Source organism: Mesoplodon mirus (assembly GCF_964341445.2).
Source record: "Mesoplodon mirus genome assembly, chromosome: 2".
NCBI classification, from domain to species: domain Eukaryota; kingdom Metazoa; phylum Chordata; class Mammalia; order Artiodactyla; family Ziphiidae; genus Mesoplodon; species Mesoplodon mirus.
Window position 1 is genome coordinate 184579979 of NC_138977.1, and position 19344 is coordinate 184599322.

The window sequence follows — 19344 nt, forward strand, 5'->3', positions numbered from 1 at the left end:
CCTTAAAAAGACACTAACTACCAAAACTCACTTAAGGGGAAATAGGTAACTTGAATATCCCTGAATCTATTAAATAAATTATATTAATCATAAAAACCTTCCCCTCCAAAAGCACCAGTACTTGATGGTTTCCAACTGTCTACAATTTCTTCCAGAAAATATAATCAGAATGAGCCTTTCCTAACTAATTCTATGAGTCTTACCATAATCCTAAAAGAAGTTAAGATGTTGTAAGATATGAAAACATAGGGGAATATCTCTCATGAACATAAATGCAAAAATCTTCAACACATGAGCATACTGAACACAACAGTGCATAAAAACTGTAAATACCACAAACAAGTGGGATTTATTCTAGGTGCACAAAGCTGGTTCAACATTCAAAGTTCATTCACTATAATCCTCCGCATCAGCAGCCTAAGGGGAAAATTATATGAATATAGTAATTAACTCAGGAAAATCATTTAACAAAATCCCACAATCATTTATGATAAAAGCTCTCTACTAACAACAAGCAATTGGAATTTGAATTTTTAAAAAATTCAATACAATAGTACAAAAAATGTAGCACTGAGGTATAAATCTAAAAAAAATTGAACAGAATCTATGTACAGAAAACTACAAAACACTAAAAAACTTTTTAAAAAAATCTAAATAAATGGAGACTTATCCCATGTTCATGGACTGAAAAATTCAATATTATTAAGATGTCGCTCCTTCCCAAATTGATTTATAGATCAAAGTTCCCAATCAAAATACAGCAAGCTATTTTGTAGATATTGATAAACTAATTCTAAAATTTATGTGGTAAGGCAAAGGTGTGGGGTAGTCAAAACACTTTAAAAAGCATAATAAAGTGGAGAAATTAGTCAACCTGACCTTAAGGCTTCCTGTGTAGCAGCTTCAGTAATCAAGACAATTACATTGGCAGAGGAATAGACACCTAAATCAACAGAACAAAATACAGATACCCAGAAAAAGGCCCACATAAATAAGCCCAATTGATTTTTGATAAAGATTAAAAAGCAATTCAATGCAGGAAGGATAACTTTTTCAATAAAGGGTGTTGAAATAATTGAATATTCATAGGAAAAGAAAATGAACTTTGACCTAAACCTCACATCTTTTAAAATAATTAATTCAAAACAGACCATAAGCTTAAATGTAAAATGCAAAACTATGAAACTGAGTTAGATATAGGAGAAAATCTTGGGAATTTTGGGATAGGGCGTTACCAGACTTGACATCAGAAGCACAATCCTTGAAAGAAAAAATTGAAAATAGGACCTTATCAAAGTTAAAAACTTCTGCTTTGCAAAAACTCATATTAAGATGAAAAAGCAAGCTATAGAATGAGAGAAAATACTTGCTAACTACATACCCAAGAGAAGATTATTATCTAGAATATATAAAGAACTCTCAAATTAAACAGTGAAAATATCAATGAATACGATCAGAAAAATGGATTTCACTGTATGATCATATATATGTAGAAAACAAGCATATGAAAAGATGTTCAACATATTTGGCCATAAGGGATATGCCAATTAAAACCACAGTGAGACATCACCTATAGAATGGCCAAAATAAAAGTGGTAACCATACCAAAAGCTGACAAGGATAAGGAGAATCTGCCTCACTCTAACGTTGCTGCTAGGGATGTGAAATGGTTTTGGAAAACAGTTTGTCCATTTCTTAGAAAATTAAATGCAATCACCATATGACTCAGCAGAAATTGTCTCTTGGGCTTTTCTCCCAGGGAAATAAAAATTTACATTCTCACGGAAAATTTCTATAGGAAAGTTCATAGCAGCTTCGTTCATAATAGCTCAAAACTGGAAACAGCCCAGATGGCTTTCAGTGAGTGAGAACTTAAACACATTGGTAAATCCATATGATAGACTGCTACTCAACAACAAGAAAGAACAATGAGAAAGGCCAAAGGTATTTTTCTTGCAAACTTCTTTTTTTAAAAAAAAACAAATGATATGCTTTTGATTACAAATACAGTGTAAGATGATGCCTTATTTTGCAAAACCAGTAAACACAAGAACAAATTTTAAACATATGTGATTTGTCCAAGATATTAAAAAAAAAAGAGCCTGATGTTTTTCTTAGTATTTAAAAGAATTAGTATTCCCCAACCTTTCAAAGAAAAGGTTTGAAGGTATGACTCAACTGGAGAAAAAGAGAGAGAAAGAGAGAAACCATCTTGCAGTGGTTTTTTTTGTTGTTGTTTGCTTTTTTTTTTATCATATTTATTGGAGTATAATTGCTTTACAATGGTGTGTTAGTTTCTGCTGTATAACAAAGTGAGTCAGTTATACATAAACATATATCCCCATATCTCCTCCCTCTTGCTTCTCCCTCTCACCGTCCCTATCCCACCCCTCTAGGTGGACACGAAGCACCGAGCTGATCTCCCTGTGCTTTGTGGCTGCTTCCCACTAGCTATCTATTTTACATTTGGTAGTGTATATATGTCCATGACACTCTCTCACTTCATCCCAGCTTATGCTTCCCCCTCCCCGTGTCCTCAAGTCCATTCTCTATGTGTGCGTCTTTATTCCTGTCCTGTCCCTAGGTTCATCAGAACCTTTTTTTTTTTGTAGATTCCATATATATGTGTGAGCATACGGTATTTGTTTTTCTCTTTCTGACTTACTTCACTCTGTATGACATTCTCTAGGTCCATCCACCTCACTACAAATAACTCAGTTTCGTTTCTTTTCATGGTTGAGTAATATTGCATTGTATATATGTGCCACATCATCTTTATCCATTCAGCTGTTTTAAATAGCTTCAGATAAGTCTTCAAATGTTACCTTTCCTTTCTGGAACTCACGTCTTCACAAAATAGTTAAATTTAAAATAGTTATAATGAACTAACTGTTTAATGGGGAAAAGAAATATATATTGAATACATATGTATAAATTTTACCATAAACAGTTATGCATATCAAATGACAGTAACTTTTAAAAAGGTACCCCCCCAAAGTGAGGAAAAACTTGAATTTCAGAAAAGAAAGTCAAATTCATTTAATGAAAAACTAGAATTAATAAAAATTAGCAAATACACACACAGAAAATACATACAGAGCAGCAGCACTATGAATTGATGGGAAAAGCAGTGGTCCAACACCACTCAACATGGCTTGTCAGTTAAAGGAAAAAACCCAAACATGCGCGTGCATGCACACACACACACACACACACATACAGATGCACACAAGCTGTGGATACATGCTACAAGTTGGATGAATCTCCAGAAAATTATGCTGAATAGAAAAGCCAGTCCCAATGGTTACATACTATATGATTCTATTTATATAACATTTTGAAATGAAAAAATTATAGAAATGGAGAACAAATTAGTGGTTGTCAGAAGTTAGGGACAGGAAGGGAGAGTGCAGATGGGAGATTGGTGTGCTTATGAAAAAGGACACAAGGGGATTCTTGTGGAGATGTAACTACTTTATATGTAAACTGTCGTGGGTATACAAACCTACACTTATGACAAAATTGCACAGAACTCAATACATACACACACAGAAATGGATATGGGTAAAACTGGGGGAATCTGAATAAGATTAGTAGATTTTATCAAGGTCAATATTCTCGTTGTCATTTTGTGCTATAGTTTTGCCACATGTCACCAGCAAGGGAAACTGGATAAAGGGTACACACACTCTGTCTTATTTTTTACAACTGCATGTGAATCTATAATTCTTTTAAAATAAGAAGTGCATTAAAATTATTCTTGAGCTTTGTTCTGGAGTGCAGTTAAGTTATGTGGAAGCAGTTTGATCCTTTAGAGATTTGCTTTAAGTTTCGTTAAGTTGGTTGGTCTTTAGAGCTAATTTTGCCCCATTACTTCTGAGTATTCTACCTAACACCCCATGCATTACATGGTTTTTCTACTTTGACTAGTGAGAACATGGATTATTCTGGGTCCTGTGTGAGACCTGGAGGTTTTTCTACCTGTTCCTCTGGATGGTTTTAGCTCTGGTAACATCATTTTCATACATATGGACTGATCATCCTTAGCTAGAGACTTGAGTGTCCATCTGCAGATCTCTGGGACCCTCTCTGTGAAGCACTCTTCCCTGCAAACTCTAGTTGCCTTGGTCAGCCGGAGCTCCCAGCTCTGTCTCCTAAGCTCATGGAGACTGCCATGCTCCTCCTGGGTTTTTCCTTCCCCCATTGCAGCTTTAAACCTGTAGCATCTTTAAATCATTTGGCAATCTGGAGCAATTATAGACTCAGATCTTTTACCCTAGGATGCCTGTTGTCCAGTGTCTAAACATTGTTAGTTCACATAATTTGTCTTTTAAAAAAATTTGTTTTAATGTGAAGGCTAAATCTAATTCCTCTTACTCTATCCTGTTTGGAAGTGGGTGTGGGCCCCAGAGATTTTTTTAAATAAAATTTTTTAATTAGAAAAGTATATGAAAAGGTTAGGAAAATGTAGTAAAGCTGAGAAATCATAGCAGGTGACTGGGGAAGAATGTTAAACAGTCAATGTTGAGAGGAATTGAGAACATTCATTAGTGAGTATTGGAGAGTATTGTGCAACAGGGAATCAATTGTCTTGAACGAGGAAAAAGCATTAGGTCGGTTGGTAAGATAAGGATGTAGGAAGTCAGTAAACTAAAATAGCGTACCTTATGGAATAACAGACTAAATTAGAAAGAGAAAACTGTAAGATATTTGGAAAGTTGGAAAGTGGTCTGAAAGCCCCCTCCTTCACCATCTCATGTTGAATACACACAACTAGAAGAAAGAAAGTTGAAGGAACAAGGAGGGAAGCAAATCAGAGTAAATGAGAAGCACAGAGTTATAACATGAGAAAAATATTGAGATCCAAAATGTATTACCTTTAATGAGAAACTAAAAGCTTTTAAAATGTTAATATTGAGTTAATGAAAGGGGCATACAGAGAAAAATTAACATAAAGATGCAAGTTCACTTGCATCTCACAGTATTTTAGAAACAAGTAGACACATGTAAAAGATAATGAAATCATAGGATCTCTTTTAAGAAACAAAGCAAGTGAAACACGGAAGGATCAGCCTAACTCCAAAATAGTCTGGAAAGTGACCACATAAGCCCACCTATTATCATGACATAATGGAAGGAACTGAAATGCAGACTTTATAGATGCCAAGAGTGAGTAGTAGTCTAAGACCATGCCAAGAGAGGCATGGAGGAGGACCCTGGCTGAAAGTAAAAAGGGCGGGTGTCTCTAGCTTTGTATAAACATGCTACATTTCATGGGTGCCTCAGTCTATTTGTGTCTCCTACTGACTGGTCAAATTCACCCCCTACCCCGGCCACACACAACCATTTCTGTTCCTCTTCCAACTTCTCTAGGCTGAGTATTCAGGGATGCTCAACTTTCCCTCTCACAAATGACCCTGAGTTCCAAGTTTCTGTTCTCTTTTCATGTGATCTTGCTTCATTGGATGTTATTCTCCAAAGTGCTGCCACCTGAAGGGTTACATCTGAGAAAAGTACACTAAACAACTTAGACTTGAAGGGTAAACCTCCTTGTTTCTTAAAATATTCTTCTTTTGTTTCTTAAAAGTCTTAGACATTGCCATCCCTGAGAAACTTTCAGTGGTTGTCTCTTCCCCCTGGGCCCTGTCTCTTACCATGCAGGTGGCCTTAAGTACCACACCTGACTTCCTAAGACCTCTGTCTCTGTGTCCAGAGTTTGGTTGCCTTTGACTCCAAAGAGATATGTTCATTCCAGAGAACAATAATCAGTCTGATCTCTCTGCCTTGAACCATATTCAAATGAAGCCATCCAGGGATTTCACGCAATTCCCCAAAATAGGCAATTATAGTTTGTTTCTTAATGTTTATCTCTCAAAGTAGACTCTTCTTTAAAGCAGGGCTTGCATCAGGGCTTCCCTGGTGGCGCAGTGGTTGAGAGTCCGCCTGCCAATGCAGGGGACGCGGGTTCGTGCCCCGGTCCAGGAAGATCCCACATGCCACAGAGTGGCTGGGCCTGCGAGCCATAGCCGCTGAGCCTGCGCGTCCGGGTCCTGTGCTCCGCAACGGGAGAGGCCACAGCAGTGAGAGGCCCGTGTACCGCAAAACAAAAAAAACAACAACAAAAAAAGAAAAATAGCAGGGCTTGCATCATTTTGGTTTGCTGCTTTATAACCAAGAACTTGCCCAATCTCCAGCATAGAAAATAAATGAAATGAATAAGTGAACAGTGACTCATTTTCATAATCGAATACGTAAACCAAATTGTATTCTTAAGTAATACACTTCTGTCCCTGGGAAAATTCCTCTTCCATTAAAAGATGCTTTTCTTCCCATATATATCTGTGGTTGAAGAATGTAGTGTATTTATTTTGAGAATTGTAGGTTTGCACAGTGGCAATCTGAAGTTTCCTTAACCGGGTCTACAGCCCTGGTTCAAAGTAGTGACCAGTATTTATGATTTCCTCATGTACCAGGGTGGATCATAATCAGAACGAGAAATGATCTACCATAGGAGGTGGACTTGAGAAAAGACTCAAATTCAGTTGCTACCTGGGATCTCCTTACCTAAGGGCTTTGCTAATATTTTAGGGAAAGTAAATAGTTTACACTAGATTCATAGTATCTTCTTTTGTGTTTATTATACATATTTTACTGTAAATTTTTGAACATACTTATGCTTTAGTTAACTGTTTGGTAAGTAGTAGATAGTTCATCCCAAAATTTGTTTCTGTCCTATTTTTGTTAAGTGATTTTTGGTTCTGATCATAAAATCCATATATGCCTGTTTTGGAAAATGTAGACTAAAATGAAAAGAATATAAAAATCTCCTGTAATCATAATCTCCTGTAAAATGTCTTGGCTTTGTGTGTTTTGTTGGTACCATATTCTATATGCTATTTTATGCCTTACTTTTTAAATAATTCATCTTTTATTGAAAATATGATGTTTAAGGGCCATTTAATTATCTTGTAATTTCATATAATATTCTATCATAGAATTTATTACTTATTCCACTACTATTTAACATTTAAGTTGATACTCTTTCACGATTATAAATTATATGGTAAATAACACACATATAAATATGTGTTCAATGATGATCTTTCTTACGAAAAATTTCTAAAAACAGTATTACTGAGTTAGGAGGTGAACTTTTTTTTTTTTTTTTTTTTTTTGCTGTACGCGGGCCTCTCACTGTTGTGGCCTCTCCCGTTGCGGAGCACAGGCTCCGGACGCACAGACTCAGCGGCCATGGCTCACGGGCCCAGCCGCTCCGCGGCATATGGGATCCTCCCAGACCGGGGCACGAACCCGTATCCCCTGCATCGGCAGGCGGACTCTCAACCACTGCGCCACCAGGGAGGCCCTGAGGTGAACATTTTTAAAGCTCATAATATACGATGACAATTTGCATTGTAAAAAAAAGTCATATTAATTTAAATTCCTGATCTTAACTTTTTGTCTGAAATCTCAGACAACTTGATATGAGAAATGGTATGTTGCAGTTTTCACTTCTACTTTTTTGTTTACAGTGCTTTTTCTTTTTGTGAATTTCATTGTTCATGTTCTTTATTAACTTATCTACTAAGATTCTAGCATTTCATTGAATTTTATAATCTTTCTATGTTAATAATACTTTGTGTCATCATTGTTTCTTGATGTATTGTTGCATTTTTATTATGTAGATTTTCAGTTTACTGGTCAAATTCCATCTTTGTCTCTTCCCTTGTGATTTTTGATTTCACATTTAGAGTCTTTCCCATTCTGAGATAAGATCAATATTGAACATATTCTTCCAGCATTTAATACTTTAGTTTTAATACTTAAATCAACCTGAAAGACTATTTTGGTGGATAGTGTTGGGTAAAGATACATGCACATGATTTTAAAAAATCAAATATACCGTGTTATAATGAAAAACAGCAGGTCCCTATTTCATTCCCCTCTGCCCCTGACACCACTCATAAAAGACAACTTTTAAGTGTTTATTTTTAGATCTTCTAAAACTTTCTTCTATTTTTCTAAATAATGTGTATCATACTGTTATATCTTTATTTAATCAATTTAACAATATTAATTAACTTCCTGCTGTTATAAAAAAGGATTTTGCTCATTTGAACCATATCCAATTACTCAAACTTCCTACTCCAAACCTACTAATATTAGTGAGATCCATTCCAGTGCCCATTATTTTTATTAGTACAAATGGTTTAAATACAAAAATCCATCCCTGTTTCCCCCATTAATAACTGAGACTCTCTAAGATAAGGACATTCAAGTCCCTCCACTTTCCTCTATCTCTCTTCTCTTCCTTTCATCCAGCTTCTTTGCCATACCCTAATATTTGTGGAGTCCAGGGCAAGAATACAAATGGAACCTCACCTATCATAAATCTAAAGATTTAGAAGTTATATATCAAACAAATAAACTACTAAATAAAATATATTCTACTCTTCTACTTTGACAAACATAAGTTCCTAAGGACCAGAAATTCCAGGTTTGGATTTCAATTTCTCTGACTCTGTGCAAATCTAGATAGAGTCAAGCTATACCCATAAACAAAACTCAGATACTTCTCTAATGTGTTGTTGTTGTGTTTTTTTTTTTTTTTTTTTTTTTGCAGAGAGTTAAAAATCTAGATTTAAAAAAACAGTTAATGTAAGGCAAACTCACATGTGATTCTCAAATGTAACTTCCAATGACAGTTAGAGTACATCCAGATGAGCACAGCAGTATCCATGAGATACTTCCTAAATATGTTTTCATAGGGCGCTACAGAAAATCTTAGGGTAGTCAAGCTACATCCATAAATAAAATATACGGACCTACTCCTCAATGTCACTTTCACAGAGTTAGAGCAAATCTAAATGCATCCAAAGAATACCCATGAATAAAAAGTCAGCTACATCTCAAATATAAGTTTTCATAGCAGCTTCAGAGGAAATCTAGATGGAAAAAATATGTAGTTTATGCTTAAAGAACTTGAGAATCACAAATGCTTCTCAAATGTAACTTCCCAATGGAGTTAGAGCAAATCTGGAGGAAACCAAGCAGTATCCATTAATAAAATCTCAAGATCCTTTTCAAATATGAGTTTTAATAGAAATTTTAAACCCAACTGCAATAGCTGGTCTTAATTTAGTACTTACTATACTGTAAGACATTTATGTAAATTATCTAATCGAATTCTTCTTCCAATATTTTGCCACAAATGATAGCTTTATCCACCCGTTTATAAATTGGGAAACTGAGACTCAGAAGAGTTAAGTACATTTTAATGGTGGAGACACAATTTGAACCCATAACGTTCGATTTGATTATAGGGTCTTTTTTCTTTACTACTATGTGATATGCCAATGTTCCACTTCCTCTATTTGTTATTACAATTTAGTATTTTGACTCCAAGTTATTATCATTAAATTACTGTTTTTATATTAAATAGTATCTTTTACATTTGTGCTTTTGAAAGTATGATTGCTACTGATCAGTTTTATAAAGCTGATTTTGGAAAACTGTTTAGGTAAATTTTTGCTTAACTGGCTTTGCATTGGCTTGATTTCTTTATGTTGACTCCTGACTCATCTTTAAATGAGTTGTACGTTTCTGAATCATTATATACTTGAAAATATATTTAGGTCATTCTTTTTTTTTTTTTTTTTTTTTTTCGGTATGCGGGCCTCTCACTGTTGTGGCCTCCCCCGTTGCGGAGCACAGGCTCCGGATGCGCAGGCCCAGCGGCCATGGCTCACGGGCCCAGCCGCTCCGCGGCATATGGGATCCTCCCAGACCGGGGCACGAACCCGTATCCCCTGCATCGGCAGGCGGACTCTCAACCACTGCGCCACCAGGGAGGCCCATAGGTCATTCTTATTCATGAATAACAGCTTGGCTATGTACTGCATTGTGAGTTAAAACATTTTCTCCTCAAAGTACAACGTTTCTAACTCTATCGTTTTCTGCAGTTTGCTGTTGTAGTGAAAGAGTCTGAGGATTCTGTGGCTTTTGTTGTTATCATTGTTCCTTTACAGTAACCTATGTTAATTCCTGGATGCAAGTGAGATTTTTAAATTTAATCTTATAGGCAAAATTTTGTTTTTTATCAATTCAATTGTGCCTAGGAGATAGTTCTACTTTTCAGTTGAAAAAGAATGGTGATTCTGTTTTTGACTTTCTTTTTGTATTCACAGTCATGCCCTTTGCTCTTTTTTGTTATTTTGCTTTTGTGGTTCATTTTTTTCTTCCTCAAGAATACCATTTTTATATTAGATCTGTTATCTAATGTCACAATTTCAGTCATCAGCTTCTTGTTTCTCTGTCTGTTTACAAAGTCCAGGTCCAGATTTATTAACACCTTTCTTTTATGTGTCAATCACCATACCATATACTGCTAATGAAGTCAGACATATGCTGTTGCTCATGTTGTATTACTCATCAACTATTTTATTTGTCTAATTAATTGGTGCATATATTTTTGGTATAATGGTTAAAGCCCTCAGTCTCTGGAAAGGACTCTTTGGGTTCAAATCCTGATCTTCTCATGGCCCACTGTGTATCCTTGGGGCAGTTACTTAATCTCTTTCAGCATCAATTCCCTCATATTTAAAGTATGATCTTAAAAAAAAAATCACTTACCTCATAGAGCTTTATGTGGGTTAAATGAGATCTATAGAAAGTTCCTGACACATAGAAGGGCTCAATCAATGTTTTTTGGTCATCAATATTTTCACCAACCTTTTAGAGTCTCAATTTATTTGTGTCTGTATTACGGATGGTAATAATCCCTGCCTTCATAGCACAGTAAAGGGTTTGGTCATCTATTACTTTGTAACAAACCCATTCTAAACCTAGTAACATGAAATGAATATCATTCATTATGCTTTCTGGAAATGTGGGTTAGGAATTCAGATAAAGCACAGTGTGCAATGTCTCAGGGAGACTCAAATGCCTGAGGCTGGAAAAATCTGAAGGTGTCTTTGCTCTCAAGACTGGCACCTACTCTTGGATCACTCAAAGGGGTAGGGGGCTCATATGCAACTGTCTACTAAAGTGTTTGCATTTGGAATTTCCATGTGGCTTGGGCTTCCCACTAAATGGGAGTTAGATTTCAAGAGAAGGTGTCCCAATAGAGAGTATTCAAAGAGACCAAGACTGAAGTTGTAAGTCTTCTTCAGTGCCAGCCCCAGAAGAGATGCAGCATCCATTCCGCTTCAATAGGTTGGTTACAAGTGAGTCACTAAGACCAGTTCAGATTGAATAGGAGGTTAATTAGATTAGGTTAATTAGATGGGATAGTGGCTACAGCACACTGTGAAAGTGGGTGTAGGATGGCTGACAATATTGCAACCATCTTTAGAAAATATACTATACCATAATACATGTAATTCACCATGAAGATACATAGTAAGAACTCATTAAAAATAAGCTTATCATTGTTTTTATTATTATGCTGATCCTAATAGGACACAAATCCCTACTTTTGAGGGAATTATAATTTAGTGGATAACAAATTATATAAGGCAATGCATGTTATGTTATGATGGAATCTCATAATGGTTATCATGGGATCTCAGAAGGACTGTTAATTCTCCCTGTGAGGGTAAGCCAAGCCTTTCTGGTGTAGATACACTTTGAGTTGACTTTATCCAAAGCAGGCAGAGGAAATTTCTTATACAGGGTCTTGATGGACCAAAAATAAAGTCCCATAGAAATTCAAGTCCCTGTTGTTGAACCCCATCTCTTTCTCACCATTTTAGAACGGCCAAACTGGGACTTAATTGTCTAGAGCAATACTCCCTAAATTGTTTGATCCTCATGCAAGGAGACTGATACATAGAAAATTCTTTCCTCTCTGGCCAGATACATAGCTTCATCTGAGTACCAAGAGACAACTCAAAATATTGGTCCTCATTTACCCGAAGATGGAACAGGAAGGTGAAAAGTTTTGTTCTACTGGTAAAGCCACTCTTGGAAAGAAGGAGAGTCTACCTTGTGGTCACGGAAGGTGGACAGTAGGAGGATGCTAGCTCCGGGTTCAGAATTGATTATGGCAAGAGGAGGAACAGAGCATCTGACAAACCTCTTCATGTTTTACAGCTTTCTTATGGCCTTGAGATGTTGGCTTTTGCGTTCCAATTAGCTGGATGTTTAACAGATTTTCCTTCCATGTCTCTCTATCCCAATTAAAGTAACAAGCTCCTGAAAGGGAAGCGCTGTGCCGTTGTAACCTCACATTGTCAGTTACACACTGGACACACTCTAAATATTTAACAAATAAAGAAAGATTCTTTATTTTCTTGTCCAAGGACATGCCACAGCTTCTTTTTATATCTTAATATTCAATAAGAAATAGCCACACCATCTTCCTGATCTCCATATCACATCACAGTTTTGGGGAAAACTAACCAATACATCTGTCATGTTTAATCTGTCTGTGTGTATGTGTGTGTCCACACACATGAGTATGTATGCATATGTGTATTAAGGAAGGAGGATGGTGGAGTGCTTTATGACAACACAGTCTCATCTATATTTTACTAGTGGAATAAATATCTGACAGCATATTTCATGAAGTTAATATTTCCAGGAGTGAATTAGAGAGAAGGCACCCATTTTGATGTGTTCCTGTCTTAGCCTTGGACAGAATAATTGTTCTCTTGTTTTTTTCCCTTATAAGCAGCCCCAGTGAGAGTCTCAGATGACTTGGGTGGTGGAAAAAACATTTACAAATGTTTTCCTTTTGCCCCTAAGGAGACATGCTGGGCTATTTCCATATTCCTTCACAAGAGTTTGGCTGGAGGAGGAGAGGGAAAGTTTTTCACACATAGAGTTGAGTTGTATGTTAAATTGTCTTCAGGAATGGGGAGTGCTTGGGTCATCATTAAAGCAGTCCTCAAGAACTCTAAGCCAAGCAGCTCAGTAGTTTTGATGTTCCTAAATATACTCTTTCCAAAAACCTTGCATTGAAGTTTGCCAATGCATAGAATTTATTATACATTCTGGAGTTCACTAAAGGTACAAATTTCTTTCTGGATAATTTCATTTTCATACCACTTACAGGCACATCAATGCCTAATTTGAAGTTCATCTGTTTTGAAAATGTCTTTTTCACTGTACATTTTCATTGCCATTGGTAGTCCATGAGGGATTTAGGAAGGGAAAGTGGGTTGTGGTGCTAGGCATAAGTGGTTCTCTACATGTGAACAATTGTTGGAGTCAAGGCAGAGGTAGCAAAGTGCAGTTTAATTATCTTCCATATTCTGCTGAATCACTGCCTAATGGTTGGGGATATTTATGTTTCATGTCTGTATTTTATGAGACATTGGCAGAATAAGAGGTGGCCAGGAAAAGGAACAAATTTTTCTTGCAGAAACAGCTATAAAGTAGTCATGTACAGCTATTGCCTGATGTATATAACTCTTCAAACTGTTCCTGTTAAAGAAAAAATTTATCATGATAATTGTTAAAGATGGCAAGAAAGACTTTATTTAAGGCGGCTACAATGATGGGGTTTTGTAGTAGGAGAGAGAGATCAGACTCAACTATGAATACAATAAGGAAAAGTGGGGATTTATAGCCAAGGAGAAAGGTGGAGGCATTGTCCATGGATGGAATTACTAAGAGGTAGATAATTCTTTGCCAAACTGACTTCACAGGATTTTAGGCAGGCCAGGGTGATATAATATCAAGGGTGAGGGATTTTCACTAAACTGATTAAGCAGTATTCTTGCTGAAACTGGAATAAGAGGGCCAAGAACAGAGCCCAAGGTAAAGACCTAATCAGAAAGAAGACTCATAAGAACTTGACTTAAGTTTAGTCAAAGGGAGAGCCTTTGTCATTCAAAACGTCTGTTCTCCAGGGTGTCTTATTCTTCTAAACTAAATATCATTCAAATATCAATGACTTTCAGCAGCTAATCAAAAAGCCAATTATCCTGAAGTTCACAATGTTATTTTGAAAAAGGAAAGAAAAATCTCTTTCCTTTAATCTAGGTTTGTTGATAGTGTTATTTTCTTACTTTTGTTATGGCACGAGTTTCACTTTCTAAAATTTTATTTAATTAAAATTTTTATTATAAATATCAATCAGTTAATTAATTTAAAAAAGTGAATTCCTATTATGGGCCAAGAATGTCTTTCTTTTAAAAAGTAGATTAAGGTCTCAGCTTCCTGAATGGTGAATTGAGGGTCTAAGTGAACTCATTCTCCCTCTAAAAATATAAACAAAACAACTAAAATCAACCATTTCAGAACTCTGGCACTTAACTAAAACCATAAAAGGAGCCCCAAACTGTATTTCCAACTGTACCAACTGGAAACTACTGTACTTTGGTAAGACAATGTGGTCACAACTGAAACTGGGTAAAGCAGCAGGGTCTGTGACATTTTAACTTTAACTTGTGACATTTTATCCCCTCTTCCTGCCTTGCTCAGTGATATGAGAACCAAAGTTGGCAGCTTTGCCAACAATGGAGAGATCTGACAGTCTCTCGAGGTCCACGAAATGGCCCATCCATAAAGAACAGTTAAGATTTATCCCAAACTTGCAGTTTCTTGGAAAATCTCTATTTTCAGAGTGTGGGGTTAAGCAGTTCGACTCAGAGGTTAGCTAAGGGACATGAAGGGAACCTACTCCCCTAATTGAACAGTAGCAAACTTCTTTCAATATATCAGCTGCCTAAGGCTGTGATCTCATTTGGGGTAAACTAGAGCCAGGCTGGGAATTTAAGAGATAATGCTGGAGAACAAGACAACCACATGGAACTTTGAAAAGCTCCAACATATTCCTGAGGATATATAAGATGATGCATATGCATAAGGCTGTGTGCTTGACTAGGAAAGACCAGGGAAAGGAGAAGGCAAGAGGCAGTCATCTCTGGTTGACCTTGAGACCCTGCTTAAGTGGAAGTGGAAGCTAAGGTTGTCTTGTAAACTGCCTGAAGTTTTAAGATATGCTTTCTTACACAGATAGCCTTGACAAAGGGTAGAAGGGAAGGCATTTAAAGAATAATAAACTTCTGACAAATCATTGGCTGACCACTAAATTATACTGACCCAGGTATGATTTCTAAGAAGGCAGACTTAAAAATAAAAACAAAGTTTTAAAAGAAAAATATACTTGAAAATTCAGAGGCCATGCATCAAAGGAAATACAGAACTCGTTCAGGAAATTCACTAAATAAATAAGCAGCAACAAGAAAAAATAATAACAACAATAAAAAAAACCCAGCAACAAACCAGCCACAGCAACAAATGTTGGGGGGTGGGTGGAACTATCTGGTACCAGAATTGTTAGAACATGATATCTAAAATATCCAGTTTTTAAGAACAAAAAAGTTATAAGATATGCAAAGAAACAGGTAAATATATCATACACTCAATAATAAAAAAGGCAGCCAATAGAAAATGTCCCTCATAGACTTAGTTGAAAAAGATTTAAAATCAGGTATTATAAATATTTCCAAAGAATTAAAGGAAACCATATCTAAAGAACTAAAGAAAAGTATGACAATAACATCTCACCAAATACAGGATATCAGTAAAAATACAGAAATTATTTTTAAAAACTAGATAGAAATTCTGGAATTGAACAATATTATAACTGAAAAAAATCACTAGAGGGGCTTAAAAAGAGATTTGAACTGAAAACAAAAACTTAATAAGCTAGAAGATAGGTCAATAGAGATCATCAAGTATGTGGAGTAGAAAGAAAAGAGAATAAAAAAAAATAGAACCTCAGTGGCCTGTAGAACACCATCAAGAGTAACAATATATGCATGATGGGAGGCTCAGAAAAGCCATCTTCCAGGCAATAAAAACCAAGACTAGATCTTTATATTTGGCTACTGGAAGAAAGCATCATAAGGATCTGGGCAAATAACTTCAAGAGGAGACTGCCAACATAGCTTGGGGTGGGCCAGGGAGCTTTCTTATATGAGGACAGCAAGAGCCTTGGCTTCATCAGCCTGGTGCTCCAGAACTCTCTCCATCTCCCTGACTTTCCACTAAGCAGCTGTAAGTGTGATTGTGGCTTCCTTGGGCCCAAACTCTTCTCCCATAGTTGGGAACCTTGTCTGCCTCTGATAGGTGGCAGCAGAGTCTCATCCACTCTAGTTTTGTGTATCCTTCCTTCATCAGTAGACTTCCTGTAAGTTGTTGCTTGGGGCAGACCTCTTTTTTTTCCTTTTAATGGAGGAAAAACATACTCTTCACATACTCTGTTGAAAAATTTTGCCCTTATACAAGGATAAGTTAATCTTCCATCTTGTACACAAAACAGCAAGTCTACTCAGATCTTGAACATTATCATTGTCCCAAAGTTATGACAATTTAAGCCATCTGTAAATGTGGCTCAGAAATAATTAGGTGAAAATGACTCTCCCTGCCCAATGCCCTGTGGGGTCCTCAGATGTCCAGACTAAGAGGTAATATCACTGTAATTAAGGTACCAAATCTGGGGGTCACTATGGCCATTTCTAGGGTGGCTCAAACTGTATCTTGTCTATTTTAAAGAATTATTATAAAAGTTAAAGCTGAATTATTCTTATACATTTGTAGTACCTTAGGAACCACACAAATAGCTCAAAAACTATCTGACTGCCTGTATTTGTCATTTCCCATACTACCCACCACCCGAGAGCTTTCTTTTGAGAACACTTCCAGCTCAAGAACTGAGTCTGGCAGCTATTGGGTCATAAGCCCCCTTTGAAGGAGGACACTGTGACTGTGATTTCTGGCCTGAAAAGGTCAGTTTGTAATAGATGAGGTATCTGGTGAAAGCTTTAGGGAAAAGAGAAATGAGTAAACGTGCTCTGGGCTGTACCTCCTGACACTCTTCACTTGACCACTGGGTCTGTGGAAGATGTGGGGGTTTTTGCTCCAATGGCTCCAGCATTTTCTAATTGCCTGTGGATTTGGAATATCTTTGATATATGTCAACTACTCTCACATTGTAATAACAAAATTCCTTTCTACAGTACATCTCGACTTTGAATAATGCTGTCTTAAGTGGTGGGAAAAGATTATTTAAATTAAACTAAAAAAAAATGTTCTCTACTTCTTGAGCTGTAAGCCAAAGTCTCCACAAGCCAAAAAAAGCTCTCACTAAGATGTAAAATGAAATGGCAGGCAGATCTGGAATGTTTTATTGTATGAAATTTGAAGGGAAGTCAAGCATTACCTAAGCAGAGGGTTCAAGTCATTTTCATGCAACAGAAAACTAATGATTATTACCTGTTAGATAAAAAGAGAGAGAATCCTGTGATATGTTCAACTAAGGGGTATTCAGGTGAGGTTACTGGAGCAAAAGAGGCAGCTTGAGAGATGGACTCAGGAAATCTCAAAGTAAAGGGGAAGGTCCAAAGAGTAGGACATCAGACAGAATGATTTAGAACTCTGAAAGAAACAGACTAAAGGCTCTAATGTCTGTCAAATAAGAGTGCAGGCCTGTATAACTTTGAGAAATTTACCTATTTACTGGAAGATTTGAGGACGTTTGTGACCATTACTGTTTTATAAATTAGGAAGACAAAACTGTTAATTGATGGTGCTACTTAGAATTTACTGTTATTAAAAATAACTTGTTTTGGGGCTTCTCTGGTAGCACAGTGGTTAAGAATCTTCCTGCCAATACAGGGGACACAGGTTCAAGCCCTGGTCCGGGAAGATCCCACATGCCGCGGAGCAACTAAGCCTGTGCTCCACAACTACTGAGCCTGCACTCTAGAGCCCGCAAGCCACAACTACTGAAGCTCATGTGCCACAACTACTGAAGCCTGTGCACCTGGAGCCTGTGTTCCGCACAAGAGAAGCCACCGCAATGAGAAGCCATCACACCGCAACGAAGAGTAGTCCCCATTCTCGGCAACTAGAGAAAGCTGGTGCACAGCAACGGAAGACCCAACACAGCCAAAACATAAATAAATAAATAAATAAATAAAATCTATTAAAACCCCTTGTTTTCTAAGATTTCATTTGAAATAATGAATAATAGTAATAATAGAGATCATTTACTAAATATTTAAGATACATCCTCATTCATAAAATGATAATTATGGGGATATCATGAAGATTGAATTAGATTATGTGTGTTACATATAAACATTCATGATGCTTGTCATATGCATGACACATAATAAAAAGCACAATAAACGGCAGTTATCATCATCCATTATGTAGTCCATTTCTGAAAATAAAATTTATTACTTCAAGAGGGACATTGATAATGTAGTGAAAAACTGACAGGTTGCAAAATAGATGGTGTTGGTTACTACTCTTGCTTTTAAAACATTGCTTTGCAACAAAATGAATTATAAGAAATCCAAGTAATATCAGTAGATGAAACTCTCAGAGAGGTATCTCAGGTAAGCAGAATAATACCCCTCCCAAGGATGTTCACACCTAATCCCTAGAACCTGTGTATGTTACCTTACATGGAAAAAGGGACTTCAACGATAAGATTAAGATTATGGACCTTGAGATGGGAAGATTATCCTGCATTGTCTGGTTGAGCCCAAACTAATAAAATGAATCCTTAAAAATGGAGGAGAGAGGCAGAAGAGTGGGTCAGAGAGATCTGATCTGACCTACAGAACTGTAAGATAGTTCTGATCTACAGAACTCTGATCTACAGAACTATAAAATAATAAATCTATACTGTCTAAGCCCCTCAATTTGCAGTAATTTGTTATGACAGCAACAGGAGACTAACACCATATCCAAAAACAAAGGATATTCCCTCAGAGAGCAGAGAGTTTCCTGTCATTAGACAGGAAGAAGAAAGGTAATTGACATTTTGGATACTTTCTATAACCCATACACTATTTTATTTACTCCTTTAAAACTCAAAGGAACCCAGTGAACTATGCATTATTTGTAAACAGATTCAGGGAGGAATATTAGTAAATTACACAACATTGTGACTAGTTTATCACTCCACCTCCCCTACACTTGAAATATTTAGGAGGGATTTTGTTGTGAAGATTAAAGAAATCAATGAGGGGTTAAACTCACATATTTCTTCTAACTCTGAAACCTTTCTTCATTAGGATGATAGGTTTTGCCCCTTCATTTAATCATTACATTTCACCCCAACACCCTCCCTCCATTTTGATGCTGTTCTTACAAACTCAAATCTGAGTATTCAAGAGACTCAAGTCACTGTAAGAACACAAATGCAAGCTTAATAACAGGAAAGTCTTGCTTCATAATTTAACTCAACCCCTTTGAGTCTTGCTAGACAAGGAATATCTCAAGTGGGTAAGGATAGGTGATTTCATAGTCCCAATCATAGCTCTTAACCTCACCTGATCATTGGGATCCTTTCTTATGCCTGAAGCTGGCCCAATG